The sequence below is a fragment of the Rhinatrema bivittatum genome, chromosome 3 (assembly GCF_901001135.1).
Source record: "Rhinatrema bivittatum chromosome 3, aRhiBiv1.1, whole genome shotgun sequence".
Classification (NCBI taxonomy): Eukaryota; Metazoa; Chordata; class Amphibia; order Gymnophiona; family Rhinatrematidae; genus Rhinatrema; species Rhinatrema bivittatum.
The window spans coordinates 284,969,561-284,982,947 of record NC_042617.1 but is presented as its reverse complement, the minus strand read 5'-3'; the positions used below and the strand labels follow the sequence as shown (position 1 = coordinate 284,982,947).

Here is a 13,387-nt window from a genome sequence, read left to right as displayed (position 1 = left end):
GCGCTCCGCCGGAGCTCACTGTACTGTATCGGCCTGTAAATGGGCCTTACAGTTAGGATTGCCAGCTAGCTCCAGATTTTCAGGACAGGTTGATCCAGTATTGGTTTTAGCACATGGCATACAGGGATTTGTAGTTCTGATTTTTCTCTGTAGTCCCTAAGAAAAGCAAGACTACAAGTCCCTGCATGCAGTGGAGTAAAAACAGGACTGGATCAGCCTGAAAATCTGGGTCCAGTTGGCAACTCTACCTCAGTCCTTATCCAATGTGATATTATAAGTTTCTGTGTGGGACTTCTCACAGTTATAAAGGGCAATGACAGGGAAGGGGTGGGGCAAGAGATAGAGTAGGAAAAGACACCATGGATTGGAGCAGCTGTAAACCCTTTCCGTCAGCGTTTCATTGCATCCCACTTTTGGGAAAAATCAGGCATCCTTCCCATGAGCACTTGATCATGCCACATTGAAATGTATCTTGAGCCAATCCCCTCTGAGTTCTAAAGAAAGCTGAAAATCACATTTTTCCACCAGACTGGCCTGACTCTGGGAGAAAAAAAAGGCACTGGGACAGTTGGAAATAAACAGACCATCATAACAACACATCTCCAGCACATCAGCTCTGTTGGCCAACACGACAAGCAGGGAGAAAATTTCTCCTGGACACACAATCAACGGCAGGATCTCACATTTCACATTCCTGCTGTCTTACAGATCCTAATGTTCACCAACTTAATGAAGAACCAAGTTCTTCTTTACCTCTGATCTGGCAACGACTCAAAAAAAAACAAAAAAAAAACAAAACAAAAATACCAAAGAAACCCACGGAGTCAGATAATTTAATTTATTTTGATTTATATTCCACCATTCGGCCAGTTTCATAGTAGATTACATGCAGGTGCTATAGGTCTTTCTCCAGTTAAATAGCATGGCAGATTTGCAGCGATATTTTTTATCATGGAAAAAAATGCCCAATAAAAAATATCACTGCAAAATGGGGGAAAATGCATGATGGTGGCCCACTACTCCTGGGGCCACCATTGCGTTAAATCTACCCCCTGAAGTGAAAAATGGTTTCCCCCCCCCCCCCCCCTCCTGGGGTCTACAAAGACCTCCTTCCACCTCTAGAGGCAATCCAGCAGGGGTGAAAGTCAAAAAAATGAATTTAAAGTCATGCAGCAATGCCCTGTCCCCACTTCCCCAACCCCCCCCTTTCCATAAAAATCACCCCCCCCCCCCCCCGTTCTACCTCTCCCTGGTACTCCCTACATCCATAGAAGAAATCCCTGGTTTCCTGGGCTGTGCAAGGGTATTAGTCGCCCTAGGCAAACCTTCTGCTTTGCGCCCCCCTCCCCACTAGTCCAGGCCCCGGCTCCTGCCCCGACCTCATTCACTCAGACAGGCCCCCTCTCTTACACACACTTAGGTTCCTTGTCTCATTCACACACGCACTCTTACACAGGCTCCCTCCCTCTCTCTCACTAACACCATTGCGCTTTTGTACACACACACAGAATCCCTCTCACTCACACACACACACACACACACACACACACACACACACACACACAGAGATGCCACTCGTGGCTCACCAAGGTGTCTGCATTTCTCAGCCGCGAGCAGGATGGATGCTGCTCGCGGCCTGCCGAGTCTCTGCCACTTGCAGCCCGCCGAGTCTATACTCCTCTTGGCCGTGAGTAGGATAGGCTTTGCTCACAGCCCGTCGAGTCTTGGCTGTGAGTGGGATGGGTTCTGCTGGTGGCCCCACATGGCTGCTCTATACCACCCCTTAAGGGCTGGTACCTTAGGTGACCGCCTAATTCACCTATTGGGACACACCGGCCCTGCTGGTTTCTAGTGATCCTTACCCACTCTGGCCCCCTTACATAGAAAACCTTCCTAGGGTCGAGTGCCCCCCCCCCCCCCCCCCCCCCCGGACCTCCCCATATCTTTTTTTAAAAATCCCTGGTGTCTAGTGGGGCCCAGAGGACCCCCTATCTCCGGGCCAGTCAATGCAACCTTTCAAAATGGCGTCAACCAGCCCAGAGCTAGGATGCGCTCTGAGTCCCACTAGACAGCAGGGATTTCTTCAAACGTTATAGGGTTGGGGGTTCCAGGGGCCTCACTAGACACCAGGGAAATGTTCTATGTAAGGGGGTGTCCAGGAAGGATGGCTAGGGTGGGGGGGCCACTAGAAACCAGGGATTTCATCTATGGAAGTGGAGGGGTGTGGGGGAGGGGGCAGAAGGATTCCCTGCAGAGAGCTGGAACCAGGGCCGGGGGGAGGAACAGGACTGGGGATGATTTTTACGGAAGGGAGCAGGACACCAACGTGCAACTTTTAATTTGTTTTTACTTTTTGCCCCTGCATGGCCATCTCTAGAGGCTTTGGGGGTCTTTGTAGGGCTTCTAAGGGATTTTTTTCACTTTGGAGGGGGGAGGTTTTCAGGCCGCTTGGTCTTTTAAATATTATCGCAGGAGCATCTGTTATAATTAGTGAGGTTTGGGTGGACCCTTGGACACTGTGGCAGCTGACCACGCCCACGGGAGGAAGTCCCGTGAGGGGCCACAGGTCAGGCTCAGCTCAGGACACACAAACACAGAGATTGATCTTTTATTAGACAATGTGATGAAGCCACCAGAGGTGGCAGTGGTGAGCAGCAGAAGTAGCCCGGCTGGGCTAGTATCCCTCAGGCGCTGGAACAGCGACTCCTCCGGTAGCAGTGCTGTAGTGGAGAGAACTGAGAATAATAAGTACAGTGGAATATTCATAAAGCCCCAGTATGGAGAACCCCAGGATAGGGAGAGCAGGCCCTCGAGGAGCGAGTACCTGATCCCTGAGATGCTTTTGAAGGTAATGTACTCACACAGCGGTTCCACGTAGGAGATGGCACTAGGGCTGGAACGGAGGCAGGCCCTCGAGGAGTGAGTACCTGGTTCCAGGGAAAAGTTGTGAGGTGAAGATGGAAGTATTGACTGGTGTTGAAGATAGCGAATCCTTCCAGGCAGAAGAGAAGGTAGGAGCAGGCAGCGAGTCAGGGAACATGGGCCCTCGAGGAGCGAGTACCGGTTTCCTGATAGCGACCTGAAAAGCAAGTGAGGCCCCCAAGGAGCGGGTACCCCGTTAGCGTTAAGAGTCCAATGAAGATTGGAGGCAGAGTAGCTGGGTACGGAGAGCGAATCCCATCCGTAAGGTATCCCCTTGCTAACTCAAAGGCTAGCAAACATCGTAGGCTTTAAATATCGGGCAGCGTGACGTCATCACAGGGGGACGCCCCCTGAGGTTCGCGCCAAGTAGGAAATAAGAGTGAGGGCCGTGCGGTGCGCGCGCCCTAAGGTACCAGCGGAGCATGGCGGGAGGCAGCGCCCATGCCGGTCCGGGGACACCGGAGAGGACGGCAAGCAGACGCCGCGGCAGCCAGGCGTCCATCCATAGCGAGAGGAGGTGCAAAGAAAGAAAGGTAAGCGGAGTGAAGCTGTCGGGAAGGGTCGGTTGCAAAAGCATCGGAACATGCACTAGTGTCCCGACGCTCTTGTGGGAATACATCTACACCTTCTCAATTTCTGTTAAAATAACGCGGCTTCTCTTATTTTTGGCTATTTTTTTGCGATACTGCTCGATATTTTGTAATCAGCTGCTTTGCATTCGTTGTAAATTTTGTGCATGCAAATGCACGCAAAGCAGGTGATTTCAAAATATCAGGCAATAACGTGAATATCACATGATATCACCGTGATATAGGCATATCGCACAATAAACAGCAATTTACACACAATAAATGCTGTTTTTTGCATGTTATACCCTTATCACAGCTTAGTAAATCTACCCCTGTGTTTGTATCCGAGAGAATAGAGAGAGTAAAGTGATTTGCCCAAGGTCACAAGGAGTGGCAGCAAGATAAGGTACTAAATATACAAGTAAGGTTAGGAACTATTGCACAATGAAAGATAATCACTCATTTTATTATGGCAGCAAGGTGTATGGTTGAGTCTCTTTTGAAAAAAAAAAAGTTTCACACCTGTACATTTGAGGCTTTTTGTACAGTAGACTATACATAATGTGGAACTGATCTGGGCTAGGCGATGGAACAAATTGAGAGGTTTGAATATGAATACCCTTTTTACAAACTCTATAGGAAATTGAAACATATTCTGGATGTGACATTATGACTTTACATTTCTGTGAGGCACTTTTCATGGTTATTTTTTTAATTTTTTTAGTTGATGTGGGTGTTAATTTATTTCTAAATGAAGAAAATAAGAGGCCTATGACATGATTACCTTTCTTTCCTTTGTCAACTAAATGAATGATTGTATAGGGCGACATTACACAACGCTTTGTTTATATTGGATTAATATCATAAGACTATAAGAAACTGATAGTTTGCTGACAAAATAATAAAGAATCTCTGTTACATTTAAAAAAAAACAAAAACAAACCAAATCAAAATCAAACAAACCCCAGCACAGCAAGGCTGAAGTGCTTTCTCCGCGATTATAGTGCTACAAGGTAATGCTATGCTGCACCTGAATCAAGGAAAAGTTGTCTGAGGTTCAGGGCCTGGTACTGGCCTGGAAACATTTGGCCCTACCTCAGCCTGCTGACTCTCTTCAGAGCCTATCAGCAAGGCGCGTGCTCCTGCAGAGACTCCCCATTAGGTCTGGCAGAAGGGTCAAAGGACGGAGCAATGTGCAGCCACAAAAAGAAAAATCTATTATTTTTTAAATGTATTCTCTTTCGGTAGGCTTAACAAGAAGTACATTGTAGCCTAACACTGCAGCAGCAATAAAGAAAATAGCTTTCAGCTAAAGAGCCTTGCTTTCCTTCTGAGGCTGTGCAGCGCAACCTCCAGCTCTTAGAAAAGCAGGAACCACAGGCTCACGCACGCACGATGGGGAACAAAAGCCAGCACTGGCCCAGCCTGTCCCTGATTGTCTGGAAGTGAAAAAAATGTGTGATAAGAAAGCCTCTCACACCACTGGATTTATTTTACCCACATAAACAGAAAGTACAACCGATGTTTCGGTCCAACAGGGCCTTTGTCAAGGTAATTTTGGTTTTACTTTATGAGGTAAAATTTCAAAGCGGCGCACAGGCGTCCACGGGCACCTGGTTCCCGGCGCGCGCACACAGATGCGCCGATTGTGTAACATGCACGTGTCGCCGTGCGCATGTTATAAAAATCGGCTGCCCAAGTGCACATGAGCGCCCTCAAGGGGGCGGGGGGATTTTGTAATACACGTGCGGCGACGCGATCGGGCCTTTCCCCGATTCCCTCCCAGTCCGCTCCAATAAAAGGGCGAACTGGGAAGGAACTTCCCTAACCCCCTATCTATTCTTCCTCCCTTTTCCCCTCTCTCTCTCCTCCCCGACCCCTAAACCCACCTACCTACCCTCATTTTTTTTGTTCTAAAAAACTTGCTTGCTCCCAAGAGCTGAAGTAAGTTCCGCGCGCTCCAGCCAGCTGCCGGCAAGTGCTGTCCCGGCCGGCCCCCGACCATACCCCGCCCCCGGCCTGCCCCTTTCTAAAAGCCCGGCACTTCCGCACGTACCGGGAGATACACGCGTGGACGGGCTGCTCTGAAAATGCGCTTGGCACGCGCAAGGCCCGGCCACGGGCGTATGTCCCAGTATTGGCACGGGCCGGGGATTTAAAATCCCCCCCCCCCCCCGGAGGTGAGCAAAATAAATGCAGTGGCATGTTAATACTGGAAAGTGAGGCTTTCTTATAAATACTCTTATACTAGAAAGTCACTGAGGAAAAGCTGAGCCTTGGGACCTCAGCCAAGCTCCTCAGCAATTTTAATTCTCGTAGCAATTATGGGCCTTCTCTGCCCTGATGTCTGGGAGCCATTCCACAGTTTTACTTTGGAGAAAGTGCTTGTTTTTGAGGATGTGCTGAGAATGTCTCTTCACCAACTCTGATGGTATCGTCACCCGATGCCCATGGACAGTGTAACACAAGGGGGCCTCCAGAGATGCACTTTCCAAAGGCCTAGGCAGGTCGGTTCAATGAGGCTGAGTGGCAAGTGCCCGATTCCTAGATCAGGTCTTCCATTTCCCCAGGTTGGCTGGAGATGCTGCAGATGCAGCACTCAAAGCCCCTGGATGGAGTCCCGGCCGTCATGCATCAGTGACACCCAGTACCCAGATGTAGGGCCCATAATTGCTGGATTCTGGAGGGTGCATAGTCTCTACCTGAGGACTGAAACTGCAATGAACGGGCTAAGCGACTTCAGAAGGGACATAAAATAAAGAAAAATATCCCCCAGGGAGCTGCAAATGAAGACTCACGTTGCAGGTTCCCAGAACCAGCACACAACAGCAGGAGGAACCTGCTAGGCCAAAAATGAAAAGGTGCAAGGCTGTCCAATAACAAATAAAAAGTTACCACAGCGCAGGTAATATAAACAACAGTGGTGATCAGGACCCACCCATAAGGCTGCATAGTCAGTCGTCTAGGGCAGCAAACGGTAATGGATGGCAAAATTCCCCCCCTACGTGTCTCCGTTGCTGCCCCCAGAGCTGTCCCTTGGTTTCCACCACTGCCACTCCCTTCCACGGCATCCCCTCTCCAGTTCCTCACTGATGCACTGGTGGCCTCATCTCATGTTTTGTATGCATATGACTGTAGTAACTACACACAGGTGCTAAGCAGTTGCACCAGCAAGAGAAGGAGACCCAGAGAGGGAAGAATAGTATTAGTAAAAGCCAGATAAAGTGGCCAGAAACATGGCATCGACCCTGATGCTGACTGGATAGCATCCTTTGACTCCATGCAGGAAAGAAATTGCCCCTCTATTTTGCTGCTGTGGTGTCCCTGGTTTATCCACATTTGAAGGAAAAATGAGCAGTACCAGGGGCTGCTGTGGATACCAGGCTTTCACGAGTGTTTGTGGCCTAAGGTTTATTTGTGCTAACTTTATACATACGTTTTCACTTTATTTCCTTTTTGCAGCTGGGTCAAGAAGGACAAAACGGAGCCATATGACAAGCTAGGCCCTTAGAGAGCAGCAGGTAAAAAATAAATAAATAAATAATAGATTTAACCAATCCTTCTCCTTCTCCCCAAAAACATGACAAAGAAATTATGAGAGGATGCATGGCCCTTATAGGAGGACCAGTCACCCATTAATCTGGAGCTTTTGCCACCATCCCATATGGAATGAGACGCCCAGCCTATGCACTGCTTAGAGAAATGTACTTTGTATAAACTGTAAAATATTTCAAAAGTACACACTTGACAAGGGGGGCCTTGAATCCATTAAAAATGCTCTTTTTTTTTTTTTTAATTAAAAGCCCCTCCCCGACACCTTCACAATTCTTCCAAAAGCATTGTGTATTAGCACACATTGATTGATGCAGATGAGCCATGTTGTTGTTGTGCGTGACCTCACTCAAGCTGACACGCACCCCAAATCATGACAAAGGAAACCGATAGCGATGGATGGATCCAAATTCTCATTTGCAGGGGAAGAAGAAATAAGACAAGTTTGCCAGCAGCCCTTCTTCATCTCACTGCATATATTTTCTTGCGTTTCAGGCTCAAGACGATTAATTAGGGCTTCAGAGACCGGGAGAGAGAGAGATGGCCCCGACTCTCAAGGTGACTGTGAGAGCTCCTCCTCCCTGTAACTGCGTGTCTAATCACAGTCGTGCTCCTGTGTATCGCTACCCTGCCAGATTTCCTGTTTCTTGCATGTTTTGGAAAGATATTATCAAAGTAAATACCTTTCTTCGTATCTAGTTTTAGAAACAAACACACAAACAAACAAACAACTTTCTTGAGAATTCATTCACGTTTATTTCAGAAATTTTAGCTAGCAAGTTTTTTTTTTTCATAATTTCAGCAGCAGTTAGAATAAAAGGTGTATTTAATCTAATTTTTTTCTGTCACTTCCCAAACAGCTGCTACTTTATTGAGTCATTTGGCTGCTGCTTATCAGTGGAGAGCTTGTTACGTTCTGGTATAGCCAAAACATGACATGATTTCCTCTTCTTTCTTAGCCAGCAACACCCAGACTCCTTACAAATTTTACCAGCCCTTCCAACGACATGAAATTTAAAAAAAAACAACAAAAAAAACCCACCACAAAATGCTAGGAGACGTGGATGGGCTACCTAACCTAGAGTTTAGGGTCCCAGAGTATCAGTGTCACTTCCAGACAATCTGCAGACATGTTTTATGTTTCTTTGTTTAAAACATTCAAAACACTTTAGCTTCTCATATTTTCTGCTTTGCACTTTAAAAAGGAGCAGTACTAGGAAACATTTAGTTCCTTGGAAATTACAGTTCTTAAACAACATTATTAATATCTTTCTTTTTTGCTTTTGTTAAAATTTCACTTCTGACCACGTTTAAAGTTTCTGAAAGTGCCTCCAGCTTAGCTGCCACCCATATTATGAATTAAGTGACTCCAGAGGATGCTTCTGTGCTAATAACTGACCCCTCATGTAAACGGGTAAAACAGGAAAACAGCAGAGACAGCTGCAGAGGTTTAAGAACTAGAGGACATGGTCATGACAGTAAAAGGTGTGCTCCTTTAATTCTGAAAGAAAAAGTATGAAGCTCTAAGAAATAAAATACATTAGAACAAAAACAGATTTAAGAATAAGACTGAAAAAGGAAGCACCAGGGCAGGGGTAGGCACCTCCAGTCTTGGAGTTCCACTTACAGGCCAAGTTTTTAGGTTATCCACAATGAATGTGCATACGTTACATTTGCATACAATGGAGGCAATGCATGCAAATCTACCTCATGCATATTCATGGTGGGTATCTTGAAAACCAGATTTCTTGATGGCACTCCAGGACCGGAGTTACCTGCCCCTGCACTAGAGTCAAGAAATTGGCAAAGTGGGATTTTTCTTTTTTTTGTGGAAGGCTGCTTTAAGCCCCCCCCCCCCCCCCTTCGCCTCCTCGGTGCTGTTCACAGTGCATTACTATTGTTTTGCTGTGCTGCAAAAAGTTCAAAAGGTTTGTCAGCTGCTGCATCTAGATTTAGGAGAAAACAAAGAAAAAACCAGTACAAAAAAACCCCAAAAGACTACAGGAGATGGGAATATTTTGTCCAAAAATTGAAAACAAACGCCTTTGCAAGGTACCCCCGAAGTGCTGCCATTGGCGGCAGTGTTGTAGAAGAGCAGGAAGGAATGGGTGCCTTATGGATGGCTGTGTGCTGGCAAATGCTCCCCGATTTTCTGTGTATCCTTGTCCATGCCCACCTATACCCAGAGTTTAAACTGAGGAGGGGTGAAGGACAGGGGAAATGTCAGGTCGGGCTGCCAGGTGACCCATTTTTTTCCACAGCAGGTTAAGCCAGTCCTCGTTTTCACGCAGTTCCGATTCCCATTAGTAAAGCGGTGGCTATGAGAGAAAGAAGGATAACTTGGACTATAAAGAGGCAATGATAAACCAACTGCTATGGGGGTTTAACAAGGGCAATACAAATGCCTCCCAAGCACCCCCACACCAGGGCTTTTGCTCTTTGCAAGGTCTGAAGTTTTCTGTTGTTCATAAAGTTTCACAAGTTTAATTGATCAGAGGATACAATAATACTGACGCCTTGAACATTTTACAAGGCAAACAGTGCAGAAAGTTTTGAATATCCTGAATGCTAAAGCCAGCCCAAACAAAGCAGAAAATAAAATAATTTTCCTTCACCCTGAGATAAAGCCAGCATCCACGGCAACAATTACTCAGGTTTGGGCTACTAGTCCAGCAGCAGATGAGAGCCTGAGTCTCTCACAGTGCCTTTACCCAGAATTCCATGTTGTAGGTTGTACTGGGCTTTCCTGCAGAACGTGCAAGGTTACAGATGCAAAGAAAGTAAAACCAGGACTGGCACAGCGTGTTCTTGATGACCTGGAGCTATCTGAGAACCCTACGGTTTGCTTTTGTTAAGCAGATGAGTCCAAGTCATACAGACCATCAGTAACTCCGTTTTGAACACCATTGTTAAGAGTTACCAAGTGACAAACTGCAGTGAGAGTTGAAAAGGCAGCCCTGATTCTCCTCCTGGCTTGGAACCAGGATGTCACTCTGAGCTTCTCACGGACTGACAAACTATACATTTCACTTCAGGCCAAGTCACTTTTAAAGTGCAACAACCACAATAAAATCCTGATTTGCAGGGGTTTTTCAAGCTGGTGCTCAGCTTGCTGAATTTTATGTGCTATTTTCTCTGTGATTTGCTGCCTTGCTTACCTTTCTTTGGCATCTTCACAGCAAGTGTAGTGGGATGTAGGCTTCCCATTTACCCTGATGTAGATGGGTAAATGGGGAAGCCTGAACTCCCACCATCCCCAGTCTGTGAGGGGGGCAGAGGGCAAGCAACTGGCTTCAGGGTATCTCTCAGAAACAGCTGGAGTCAGGCCTTCTTTTTTCAGAGCATTTAGGGGAAACTCCAAACCTGTCCTGGGGACCCCACAACCAGTCAGGTTTTCAGGCTATCCACAATGAATAAGCATGAGATACATTTGCATATACTGAGTGTTCATGGTATGCAAATTTATCTCATGCCAATACTGTGGGGTCCCCAGGACAAGTTTGGGAAGCCTAAACGCTGGCCATGCACCTGAACATTTCAAATCCACATGTTATTGCAGGGGTGGGCAATTCCAGTCCTCGAGGGCCACAAACCTGTCGAGGTTTTAGGATATCCTAATGAATATGCATGACATAGATTTGCATACAACTGAGGCAGAGTGCATGCAAATCTCTCTCATGCATATTCATTAGGGATATCCTGAAAACCAGACTGGTTTGTGGCCCTCGAAGGCCAGAAGTGCCCACCCCTGTGTTATTGTTTGCAGTGAAGACTCCATGAAGCAGTGCACCTTTCTGAAGGTGTTTGCTCCACACATACTTATCACCTCCATTGTACCCTTATTTACTTGTTTTGAATTCTTATTACTGATTCATTGCACATCTGTTTTTTTATGGCTATTACCCCATTGCATCCTTGTTCCTAATTCCTATTGCTGATGGTCTCTCTCTATTGTAAACTGAATTCTACTATAACACACTTTAACTCCTTTGTACCTATTGTAAACTGAATTCTACTGTAGTGTGCTTTGAACTCTTTTGCTGGAAACGCATGGATTAAATAAACGATGAATAAAGGAAATAAACATTTCTGCCACATCTGCAAATGGGAGCTGGAGAAAATGAGCATTTGCTTGTTCTTTACCTGTTTGTGAAACTGGGCATGAAAATGTAGAGTAACCAACTCAGTTCAGGCCATGAGGTGCCTGCCTGCCTCAGTCCCAGGCTTTAAAGATCTCATCAGTAAGCATTCTGGGACCTGAAGTCTTATTAAGTGTCAATATCCTTCTCTCCCCACCCCCTAGCCCCTCCCCAAAACTACAGATCCCAGAATGTTTTCAGCTGGGATCCAAGAAGCACAAGTTACACTCCAATGACCTCTTAAATTAACATGCAGAATTATAGGCAGATGAATAAAGCCATCCAATAGATGAGGTGCATGGTTAAATTAACATGCAGAATTATAGGCAGATGAATAAAGCCATCCAATAGATGAAGCACATGGTTAAATAAACCCGGTAGAGGGCTATGAGTGGCCAAAACACAGTAACATAGTGAATGATGGCAGATAAAAAGCTTTAAAGACCAAAATGGTCCATCCGGTCTGCCCAGCAATTTATTGATTTTAAGGCAGCAGCAACTGCTGCTCCGTGAGCACCGGCGGTAAGCAAAATATGGCTGGGGATGCAGGACCAACGGGGTAAGGGGGAAAAGGTGGCTCTTTCACTCTAACCCCTTCCTCCTTTCTGCCCTGGTGATCCTGATCTTCCCATTCCCAGCTCCCCCCAAAACATTCCCCTAAGCCCCTAAGTCTAACCCTCTATCCCCGGTGATCCTCGAGCCCCTCCAAGTGACATGAGACAGCGGAAAGCAGTGCGAGAGTATGGCACAAGCTACCTAACCTAGAGTTTAGGGTCCCAGAGTATCAGTGTCCCTATAAATACAAAGCAGTTACTACATTTCAAGTTGTTACACTTTTTGGCAATGCTATGGGGGCCCCCTTTAGCTTAGCGCCTATAAGCATGTCTTAATCCAGCCCTGGCAGTAAGCTGCACTGGAGATATTCTGCGGGAGATAATCAGTCATAAAATCTCAATTCAATAACTTTTTAATTTCACATATAATGGAGATCATTGTTAACTTGTCTCCAACTGTGGAATCATCTACCTCCACCACTGCCTCCGTGGTGCCCGATGACCTGATCCCTGGAGGGAGACTTTTACACCAGTCCTGGAGGGCTTTTCTTTCATAGTCCCCCACTCAGAGTTGTCCTGGGGAGCAAACAGGTTGACTGCCTCCGGCCCTGCACGTCTGAGGGCTCCTATGCTGCTGTGGTAGCCTCACCCTCAATGTCTGTCATCACCCAGGAGTGCCGAACAGAGCAGAAGCTGCAGCGGTCTGAGCCACGGAGATATTGATGCTGAGCCAGGAGGTACCGTGCCCCTCCGCTCTCTAAGATCTTAGTGGGGATTCTCCCCTCCCCATTCTTCAGTCTTTGGAGTGGAGCCCACTCTGGCTGAATCGCCCGAGCTCCACGCCCTCCTGGGGTCAGCCCTATCTCCATCCACCTCATGCAGTGTGTGGGATCTGCAGCTCTGACGGTAAATGGAAGAAGCAGGGACTACAACTACCACAATGCAGTTGGCTGGATGTTCCAAAACCAGGCCTGGACTAACATTTCTGTGCAGGAGCTGAGTCACTTAGCAGCTCTGCATTAGATAAATAGGTAGTTGCATAGAGAGATGGAAATGTAAGGAGAGAGGAAAAGAGTAGCTAGAGTCCCCGATATGATTCCTGTCATTGTGTATCCTTAAGCTGTTCACAGGGACTTGGGGGTTTTTTGGCTTTTTTTTTTTTTTTAGATAAAAGGAAGTACACAAAAAGGCTTTGATGAGGTTTGAAATTTCCCATCACACAGAAAAGCAGCCAAGGCAGAATGACCCCAGCTCTGCATCTGCAGTGCTTCCTGTTTCCCACGCCACAGGCTACCTGACCATGAGAGACAGGGACCGCAGAGGGAGAGGCAACAGGAGTCACCCAGGGAAGGGACTGTTCAGGGCAAGAAGGCTAACAAAACATTAGGGAAAGGCTGACTGTCCTAGGTTTTACCTCACTGTGAATATGGAGATGCAGTTCTGATTTCTTGCCTAAGAAAAAGAAAAACTTTAAGTCCATGCATACAGTGAGGTAAAACCAGAAATGGATCAGACTCGGAGGGAGGGGGAAACAAAGCCAGCTGGCAACCCTAATGCCAGAAACGCCTTATGGTGGCAAGGCTCTTCAGAGGGTCAGAACACAACAAAGTCAGCAAACTTCTCCGTGAATGGCCTGCTCCTTCTGATGTTC

The 13,387-nt window shown here is 46.8% G+C and overlaps 1 long non-coding RNA gene across 1 annotated transcript in view; it reads left to right on the top strand.

Moving 5' to 3' along the window:
* Positions 1-11,153, top strand: part of LOC115087542 — a 50,086-nt gene extending 38,933 nt beyond the window's left edge. The window contains exons 3-4 of the long non-coding RNA XR_003855537.1: positions 6,954-7,012; positions 7,539-11,153. This is a non-coding gene — a long non-coding RNA (uncharacterized LOC115087542). The remainder of the gene's footprint in view (positions 1-6,953; positions 7,013-7,538) is intronic.
* Positions 11,154-13,387: the final 2,234 nt, after the last annotated feature.